We start from the raw sequence: 11,340 nt of genomic DNA, 5'->3' as shown, positions 1-11,340 counted from the left end.
TTTTCTTTTTAAAGGGAGGAGGGAGCGTTTGCCCTATGGAGGACGGATGTTTTCTTAAAGTTGTCTAAACTTTAAATAAAAGAGGCAGAAAATGAGGTTATATGCTTCATGGCCTACAGGTCCTGCTGTTCTAGGTTTTAACATCGTAAGGTTTTTCAGTGTTGTTTAGACTGCGGGTGCCATGGTTGTGACCTTGGACAAACTGGTTAGAACAAAGATTAGAGCCAGGTCAAGGTAGTTTGTTCTGTTGGGTGTGTGCATGTGTGTAAGTTAATAAAGAGGCATGTCAGGACATGTACTGGAAGGGTTATAGAATAAGACAAGAAAACTATATGGGCTTTAAATAGACCTATAATTAAACAGATAATAAGCAGGACTGAAACCAAGAAAATACTGAAATGTATTGTTATTATTATTATTATTATCATCATCATCTGTATTATTCTTCTTATTATTATTAATGAGTTGATATTGAAATCTCTGAGAAAATGTAGTTTCTATGTAATAATGTAATGTAATAATTCCCTCTATATGGAACAGCATCCTTACAATGACATTTCAGACCAGCACTGAAAAAAAAACATTAGGCTAGCAACTCACAAAAGGCCATGGCCTGGTTAGGAGGTGATTTGGGATGCATTTTCTTCCTATATTTTCTATTCTTTAATATTCATTCTCACTCAAGGACAGCAAAATGAGAAGCATTAAAATAGACCTAACATGCAAACATATATATAACATATATAGAAGTCGACACCTCAGGGTCCTGTGAGTGTTTTTAACCCTGTTGTGGTCTGTTTTTATCAGAGAAACCTTAGAGACACAAATCCTTTTGAAAGGAGGCTTTCAATACCATTGAAAGTGATGCAAGCAATTCATTCAATTCAGTTTTTTTTTTCAAAAATAGCTCAAATGCATTGAGAGCCATTGTATTTCATAGACAATGGCACAGAAAGTGCAACATTTACTTGAAATCTAGGCATTTATCTTTGCAAGGTCTTTCCGGCCTTAGGGCTAAAAAAAGATAAAAGTCATAAGCAATATGGCTTGTTGGGCACTGAAAGATCAGCAGAGCCAGTGATTGTGTTCACTGTATGAATGGGAGGTCTGCAGATTCCCTGCAGAGAATGCAGGAAAACACACCACTCTTTAGAGAAAGATGTGACTTGCAGATAGGATTGAACTCAGAACAGAGGAAGTCTTGGTGAACATATGGCTGTATCGGTGGTATTAGTTTCTCTTAAAAGATGGGCGGAATGACACAGCTGCACATGGTCATGGTCTGTATGTGAACTTCTTAAATGTGTCTCTTGGTTAGTTTCTTTGTCTTGTTCTTATCTCCCCCCAAAAAAACATAACATTGAGTTTATGTTTGTACAACCTTCACCTTCTGTAATAACTGTAGTTACTTTAAATTGTTACTGCAAACCATACATCCATATGGCAGACACTTTAATCCAAAGTGCCTTAGAAATGAGGTAATAGAGAAATCCCTACAGAAAATACAGGAAGGTTTGCTTCCCTCGTCCCCACTGAGAGTATGATACTAGGTAAAATGTTTTCAAATAAATTAAGCTCAATCATGGAGTGTTATCTGTTCACATCTCAACAATTTACTGAAATAAGAAACCAATTTGCTTTAAATGCCAAATGGCATTGCTGCAGATGTTTAAACCCCCATGGGCAGGCTTCAGGGGTCCAAACAAAACCAGGCTGATCAAACATCACAGTTGTGTGTACTATTTATGCAAGGAAAAGCCAACAAGGGTGAACTGAGCCCTGGAGGATCCGAGTTGATCGGTCAGGACCGAGGAACAAGCCAAGTCATGTCCACTGGAAAGAGCAATTTGACCCCCTGCCAGTTTTTGATCTTTATCTGACCTTCTGTGAGTATTTCTGACCAGCACTGAGCTAATGCCTGGAAGCTGTGTAACCCCCACGCGCCCCAAACACACACACACACATGCTCCTCTTTGCTATTTGTCTTCAATGGAACATGCTCCACTGCTCCGGGAAGCAAGAGTGAGTGTCCGGACATAGAAGATACATCCTGGGAGATGTTTTGGCTATTGCTTTTTACTGCTTCTTAAGTGCTTTGGCAACACAGTGCTAAGTCACACTAAGTTAGCGTGCACGGATTTCCTGATTTAGTAAACAAGGAGAAAGAAGCAGAGGGTGAAGATAGATAATTCACAATAACTAGAAGATAAGACTGAAATAGGAGAGACCGGGGCTAGTTGTCACACTTTTTCTTCCAGTGAATATTTGTCAGATTTACTTTTTACAGTCAATTTCTATATGAGCAGATAGGACTACAATTACACTATTAAACTTTCCAACATAATCTAACTGGAATGCGTGACTATTTCTGGCTAATTCATATGATTACCATTCGTACATGATGTCAGTGATGTTAAGTTTAGGGGTGGGGTTAGGGGAGGGGCTTTTGTATGATTCACATCGTATGAATTGATACCATTTAGCCACCTCGTAAAATAGTTATGAATTGCTGTGAGGTCAGGCTGAACTTTTTACATGATCACTATTATTGCCCAAAGTAACTATGGAACCTGCCATATGCTGTCGTAGACTTTCAGCAAAAATCAAACAGCTACACAAATATTTTCCATAAATCAATTCATGAAACAACAAAATGTGGAATGTACAAAAATATTAAACCACTATTTTCATTAGCTCTCAGCAATTGTAGTCCAAATACGATTTACATAACGCTGCTGTCCTTCTGAAACCTTGTATCTCCATATTTCGTGATTTTTATTTTTTGCCATAAATCATTATTATAAGTCACCCTTTATGTTTATCACTGGGTTTTGCAAGAAATATCTAACTAATAAAAAGTATTAAAAAGTGCGTGTCAACTCAACAATCATTTAAAAAGTTTTTTCATTTCCTGATAAACAGTGAATTTGGACATACAAGGTTTTGGAATGACAGTGACGATAAACACAAATAAATATATAAACTTCAGATGCAAAAACCTGTAAGTGCAGTTTGAATTTCTTTTTCTAAAATTAGCACATCCTCTTTGCAATCTAAGTGAAATAACTTTTAATATAAACAGGAGGTAAAAATAATGATTTTGAAAGAAATATGTCAAACAGAACTCTTCAAATGTACAAATAAATACCATGTAAACATATTACATTTATATATTTATATGCAATATAATATATATAACGTTATATAATATAAAACATCAAATTACAACACAAGATACAATTACATTAAAACTACCCGTGAACGTTTCCATTCAGTCTTACCCCCGTGTATTTACTTTATTTGATGTTAACCCAACAGCTTCTCAAACATGATATTTAAAAATGAGTTTGAAGTACATAATTCTCAAAAATTATTCTTATTAAAGACAGTGTTGAACTAAATGTTTGAAACTACCATATAAGGTAAAAAAAGAATGAAAATATTGTCCAAATGATTGTTTGCTATATTCTCAATCTTTTAAAGCTGTGTGTGATGCTTTTGTTTGGAGCAAAGTGAGCGTGAGTAGATGATGACAAGAAACATCATTTTTATGTGAAGTTTTGCTTCCCGAACATGCTCTACCAAGATAAGCAAATGACATGCCTTAACTTCCATTTTAGGTTTTGCCAAAAAAGCTTTCAAAACAAACTTCATGATAGAATACAAAAGAAGAGGAAGAGAGTGACTAAAGGAAGGGGCTGGAATATTGATGACAGTGCATTTATGTTATCAGCCTTGTCCTCTCCTGCACTGTCAACAGCTCCACACGCCAACAATACTGAGAGGAACATGAGGGATGCCATTAAAACAACTGCCAATTATCAAACAGCTGAACGATTTATATCTAAGACTTGTTATTATTTCCACATCTTCATGTTTTCCAATACACATAAGAAAGGTTTAAGGATACTACCCAGTGTCAATTTTCTGTCATTGTGTACTCACCCCTATGAAATTCCGAAGATGGTGCTAGTCGTTCTTTTATATGGTCTTGAATGGCAACTAAAGCTTTCAACCTTTATTAAAACACGAATTGGTCTTAGCCTGAACCGGCCAGTCATATTTACTTGTTGTCATAAATCAACTCATTGAAAGGATCTGAATCAAAAGAATGTTTTGTTTACTCCTCTCAAAAACTCTCATAGATGTGCAAAGGAATGCTATTGGGAGAATGTCCTAAGTTGATTCCTTTAGTATGAGTATAAATAAGTATAGGCCCTACTTCGAGTTCATTTGAGTAAGTAAACTTAGGCCTAAGTAAAGTTTAAATATATATTAAGTGTAATTTATGCAGAAAACAGAGTAATGCAATGCACGAGTACTTATTAGTGTACTATTTCAAAATGTGGGACCAAATTGGCACACTTTTTATTTGCAGTTTGTTTTAATTTATAAAAGCATACCTTTAAGGGACTTTAAGTGCAACAATAGTAAACTTTAAGGACACAACTAATTTAAAACTATGTTTTTCACATGTAAACTTTTGGGTATACTTACATTTTACTTGTTTGGTCTTTGTAGCAAATTTTAATTTCATGAAGTTTGAAGTATATTCTCATTAAACTAGTAGTTTTTATTGCTAGTATACTTGTAAGTTAACTTATTGTTTACTATTTATGTGTTATTTTTGCACTTGAAGTATACTACTTTGTAAGAACATAAAAATAAGTATACTAATAGCACACTTCCTTTTTGTAAGGGAATATTTACTTGAATTTTGTCGCACAAAGCGAAAGGCTTCGAAGGCTTGGTAGAATGAGGCATGATTACTTTGTCAAATTTGTGACACTTGTGCCTTAGTCTCCGTTCATTGTAAAAGAAACTTTAGAAAGAGGCACAAAAAATCAAAGAGGTTGGATGGTGAGTAAATGCTTTGATTGCAGTCATTTTACAGTAAATTAAATATTTTTCATCTTTAAGAAGACAACTGAAGTTCAAATCAAAGTTGTTTGAACAATCCCAACATTCAAGATTATCAGTCAGGTGGTTCTGCAACATAAAGTTTTGGCAGTGAAAAGTTGACTGGAAGCAACATGTTGAGGAATCTGTGAATGATGTCGTTTGAAAATGTATGGAATTCATGCACCAGTAAAGTATCACGTTGCATTCAAAATGTGAAGGTGTTTCATGAAGATGAGGTCATGCACTGTATCACCTTTCACCAATACTGAGTGTGTATTTCACTTTTACGTGCTGTTCTCTCATATTGAACCTTGATTAACTGCCACAGACCTTCATATGGACAGTGACATACAATTTAATGTTAGATTGTCAACACATCCTTTGACAGCTGCGTGCACAACATGATGGGCTGAAACCCAACAAACTGCACGTATCCTAAAGGTTCACGTGGGAAGTGGGGGGACGGCGATTTTTTTATATACAGGAAGGTTTAAAATGCGGTCTGGACCACCGTCGCTTGTTTATGTTAATGCTTGCTGGAATGATGCTTACGTGTCATTTGTGTGATTCCGTTTTTCATTTATTGGTATGCACCTGGGTCACCTCTGCCTGGGATTAAACGTACAACGCTTGTGTTAGCAGCACGTTCAGCCATTCAGCGTTCTCCAGCCGAGCCTGTCCCGGCATGAAGCAGGACAAATGAGAACTCTATAGCCTTCAGTGATGTCAAGATGATGTCATTGACTGTGAGGAATGATACTGTATCCACATAGACATCACACAACTGGACCTACACACACACACAAATCTTTTTACAGTTTTACATTTTTACATAGGCTGGTCCCCATGTAAGTGGTTAAGACTAACAAACCTTGGGGGGACATTTGGACACCACAGTGTAGAAACCTATACACACAATCTTCCAAAAAGTAGGTCAAAATCAAGAATATGCATGAAAATATGCTTAAAAATACATAATAAAACAACCCAGTTGCCACAAAATTGCATTTTTTTAGAGGATTTTTTTACAGTAGGCCCACACTCTTCATTTTAAAATATAATCTAATCTCATTGCCGATGTGATGTTTTCAATTACACTGTATAAAATAATCCCGTAAAAAAACAGATAAAGTACTGGCAGAAAATTACCAGTACATTTTCCTTTATTTTACGGACATTTCCATTAATCCTAAAATGCAAATGAATGTAGTGCAAAATGTAAAATACAGGTAAAACAACTGTAAAAATGAACACGGAAAATTCCTTCATATTAATACAGTATATTGTGCCCTATTTTTACGGCTTTTTTTAGAGTGTAGGATAATGTTGCAAATTAGCATAATTAAATCAAGCAAACTGTAACTGAACTTCAGATGTACGTGTACTGCATCCTATGTTGTGTATGTTGATCCTTTTCCAAGTTTTTCCATTTTCTTTCAAAGCTGTCCTGTACATGACTGGCAAACCTCACAACCCTTACTGTATACAATTGATTGACAGGTGAGTTGGCAGCATTTCACTGTTGTCTGGAACACATCAGCATTAGAGTTTGTTGGACCACTTTTGAAGCTGCTTTCACAGACGAGTTTTGGAAACGTTCACAGCTGTGTTTAGCACCTGTCCACTTGTGACTGAATTGCCCATAAGGATGTTAATACAAGACGTAAACAGGGTCACACACTGCGCTTAAATTGGCCAAGATAAAATCTGTGAACTGACATTGTTTTATCAAGATTATTTTGCTGAGCTATTTAATCTTTAATCTGCCTTCAAACGTATATGGCAACAATTGACTCATTGTTGGATATTTTTATTTCCTAGAACAAACAACATTAAAGACAAAGTCTGAACAAAACAAACATGGGGTTTGTCTTTCTCAGATACACTGTCTCATACTTCATACACACCTCTAGAGTCAAGCTTTATGACACAGCAACAGTCTAGCTTTGACCTCATTCTCAAAGTCCCTTTAGTGTCTGTCTGATGAAAGAAAGTTTTGTGTCACACATAGGTCTCGCACGGGTCCTGAGGCCCAGCTCTACACAATACAGATGACATAATACCAGGTGCAGCACACCTGCAGTACAGTCACTCTTGTAGTTCATAGTTCACAGTCTGTTCCTGAACCACTCTTATTGTTCTGTCATCCCCTCAAACCTTCAAACAGGCATGAACATTGTTTACCTCTTGGTTGCTCCATCTCACCTTCTCAATCTATGTTTTCCTCTCTGGGAAATGTCTATAGTGTTTATTTTGTTTGAATGTTGTTTATGCTAGTAGACATAATAGAGACGTGATGTGTCATAGCAGTTTTGCTTATCATTTCAGTAACACAGCTGTTTTGTTTGTGTGTTTATTATATGTATCATGTGTTTAAACCAGTACAGACTCCTTCACAAGCACCCTTAAAAAAGACATTTAATCAGCTTACTATACACCATACTTCTTTTCAACTTTTCAACGCTTTCAGACAACAAATAAATTATTCTAAATTTACTTGGCTTGTAGTTGTGTTTACTCTCTTGAGTAGACAATTTTTGTCACTATAGTGTACTGAGAGTTTACTTCAAAGTGCACTTTCATAAAGAAAAATGTCCTACAAGTATTGAACAAGTAAACCATTAGTATAGCTACAGTATGAGTAAACTTGTAGTATCGTTGGAGTACAAAACCCGAGTGCACGAAAATACACCTGTATTTAAAGTATCCTGTTCACACTATTTTTGTACTTAAGTGTACCCAGCAGTGCTATTTTGAGACGAATAGAAGTAGTAAGACTATATTACAAACTTAATGCATGAAAATAGAGCCCTTTTAGTACACTTAAGGACGCGTCCTAAGTGTAATTAAATAAAGTGTATTGTAGTGCACATAGAAACATAGTTTTGAACTAGTGTTCTTAAAGTCGACTACTGTTACACTTAAGTACTTTTAAAAGCATTCTTTTGTAATCTACTTTTATAAACTTGGGCCAATTTAGACCTAAGTATTATTTATATAGACGGTAACAATAAAAACAAACGCTATGTAGCCCAAACTACCAGTAGACCTTTGCAAAGAATCAATAACTGTTGAGTAGTTTTAATTTAATTTAATACAATTCATTTACAATAAAACATGAATATAAATTAATAATAATATGAATTAAGTATAAAATAAATTACAACCAAACACAGATCAGAAGTTAACTTTGGGCCAGGCGTGTACATCCGATGTAACCATCTATGGTACACATACAAGCTTACTACATTGATATTACATTTACATTTAGTCCTTTAGCAGACGCTTTTATCCAAACCGACTTACAAATGAGGTAAAGAATAGAAGCAATTGGAACAACATAAGGACAAAAAAAAGTGCAGTAAAAACTGGTCTCATATACCCTACCACAGCATACAAAGCAAAGGATTATTATTATTTTTTTTTGATGGTCCTTCTTCCAGTGTGAAATGTCACTCAGGCATGCTGAAATGCGTGCAGAAACGGTTGCAATATTAGTATACTTCCTTCATAAAGTATAAAAATATTTACGTTTTACTTAAGTGTGCTTCATAAATTTAAATAAACTTGAAGATTACAGCACTTGTTTTTTGTAACTAAATGATGGACCCATAATGTATTGCAACAAGCATAAAAAGCTAAAAATCTGTTCCACCCAGCTAGCTTGTCAGAGTTTCACATTGTTAGCTTAGCAACATGAAACATTACATTGTGATAACAACCAGCTGACTGCTAATCTCATTTAAATGCATACATTTATGCATCTCATTTACATTTACGCTCAACTAGTCGAGCTATACATACACTCACATATTTAGCCAAAGGCGAAATAATTTCCCTTCCATTGTGAGATACTTTTCAATTTGTTGTCTTTTTTTAACAGGACAATCAGCCGTAAAGCCACCATTTAATAAAGCTTAATGCTACAGGTCTTAAAAACTCAAGATTAGATTAGCTTCAAGGACACAATAGAAAGCACAGGCCTATAATTAGGAACTCGAGCTGGACTGACTTCTCGCCTGACCCTCCACGGCTAAGCTAGGTGTGTATGACCACACCCTCTAAACTCTAAACTCCGCCCACTGCAACATTAACATTTGTGTCTATTCACATGAAAGGAACTGCATCAGTAACCTATTAAGCTGTGCTGTAATTACACAACTTCAATCAACTCAGCACAAGCTAATGGATGAGGACACGTGATGTTTCACGAACAGACTATGCACCCCTCCACCCCTCAAACACATGTGCTAACTCAATGTCTTTCTTCTTATATCTGCAGTTGTTCACATACTTGGCTATAGTACCTCTTATTGTCTGTAGCACATTCCCAGCAGACACAATAGGGACAAAATGACCCCATACAGTGCATGACAGAACCTATGGTGACCCTTGAGGCACATCCACACCGTGTGAGGCTAGGAAATGTGTGATGAATTGCTCACTATCTAACCTAAAGTGCTCCATCCAGAGTGCCAGCAGATGGCTCGATGCCCATCAACATTAAATATTTAAAAGTTTCCTGTTTAAATACTCTATGGTGTAATCCTCTTATTTATAACACTTACTTCATTACTGTCACTAGTTTTCTTACCATCGCGCTCTATCTCAAGTATTTACTTTACTAAGCCAAACCTATTAATATCGGCTTGTTAAAGGGATATGGTATATTGAAGATATTTTGAATAATGTTGGTAACCAAACAATATTGGTCCACATTGACTTCCATTGTATGGACACAAAACCACGGAGACATTTCTCAAAATATCTTCTTTTGTGTTTCGCAGAGGTCATATACATGTTTTGAGTAACATGGGGGTAAACAAATGATGACAGATATGGTCATCTATATGGTCATCATTTATTTTTTGGTGAACTGTCGCTTTAAGTCTGACAGCAGCGAAACGTTTTCTATTTAGTTTAATAATCGTGACTTACCTTAATACCTGGCCACTTTCTTTTCTCTCTTCTTTTCTCTTTTTCAAAATATTTGTATTATGTAACATGTTTTTATTGTGTTTTTTCGTTAGTTAGCTGTATTTATTTATTTGTTTATTTTTGAGTTATTATTACTAAATCAAAACAACCCAACTGCAGTTTGATTTATATTAATTGGAATGCACAATAAAAACATGATTTTTAACAAATTTAAAAACAGTTATCTTTTTTTCCAAATGAACTCTTTGGTGTAAATATATGTGTTAAATACACACTTTGATACACCCTTAATACATACAAATCCATCAACACAGAACAATAAAACCTGACTCTGTAAGCAACATGTTCTTTCTCTTGTCAAACATCAACTGACTTTTGTCTGGCTAAAAATCAGCCCTCCTTCCCCAAACTAGCGCATTCAGTGTTCAGCACATCATGTTTTGTGTTGTTTATCATGCGTATCCTCCCCACTTAAAAGGCTTCTCCGTTCATTTTGACATTATGTGATATATGTCGTCTCTCCAGCATGTCTCAACCACAGAAGTTTGAGAGGAACCAGTGGAATGTCTCAATGCAAACATCTCAGATGGTTCTTAGCCTTCAAGGCATAAAGACTCTTTAAAAGGTGATAAATTTGATCCCATCTTTGATTTTGTAAAGTACAGCGCACACGTTTTTTTATTTCTTTACTTTTCTGTTTGGAATGTGGCAAAGGTGGACCACCAAAGATGCCACAGACACAAATGTCCTGTGAGGTGAACAAGAGTCTGGTCTTTGAACTAGTGGCTGTTGAAATGACTAAAACCAGCATGTGCTGGTTTCTGCTTTTAGTTTATCTCTTCGAAGTCTGGGCTTTTGTCAGCAGACAAATAGCTAAAGCTGATTTTGAGTTGAGACCAGCTCAGACTGGTTTTATATATTGACTGGTATGTCCTGCTTTTATTGATGTATATTTGCACAGAAAGTGAGAATATAAATTGAAATGGAAAATTGTTAGAGCGACTCTGCTTTGTCATTGTTTATGTAAGCTACGATCAAACACGAACAAGCTCAGTCGTGAAGCTGACAAGCTGTCACAAGTAAAGCCTGTGTTTTTTCTGTGTTCAGGTTGCGGGGAACATGAATGGCTCATTAGCTTTCTCCACCTGACCTACGCTGATCCAGCCTCATCCATTCATGAAAACACACCACACCTGGAGGTCATACAGGAGATCCAAGCCCAGAAATCATCCTTCACTTCAAAACAATCCTTCTGTTCCAATCCATTTTACACAAACACACGTTGCCATTTTATCATGATGTCACTTCCTCTCCCTGGTAGCCCTTCAAGAAATGGAAAACTCATCCCTATGCCAGACGTTTTTTTTCTACTGTTGAGATCAAAGTGGGAGGTTGTGGACGTGTAGGTCTGTTTGCACAGGGAGTCGTAAATTTCTCTTGAAATCAACACAATAAAAGCATGTTTCCTTGTCATCACATGCCACGTATTGACTCGCTTTT

This window comes from Triplophysa rosa, linkage group LG14 (genome assembly GCF_024868665.1).
Source record: "Triplophysa rosa linkage group LG14, Trosa_1v2, whole genome shotgun sequence".
Taxonomy (NCBI): Eukaryota; Metazoa; Chordata; class Actinopteri; order Cypriniformes; family Nemacheilidae; genus Triplophysa; species Triplophysa rosa.
The sequence above is the reverse complement of the archived record's forward strand: the minus strand, read 5'-3'. Positions refer to the sequence as shown.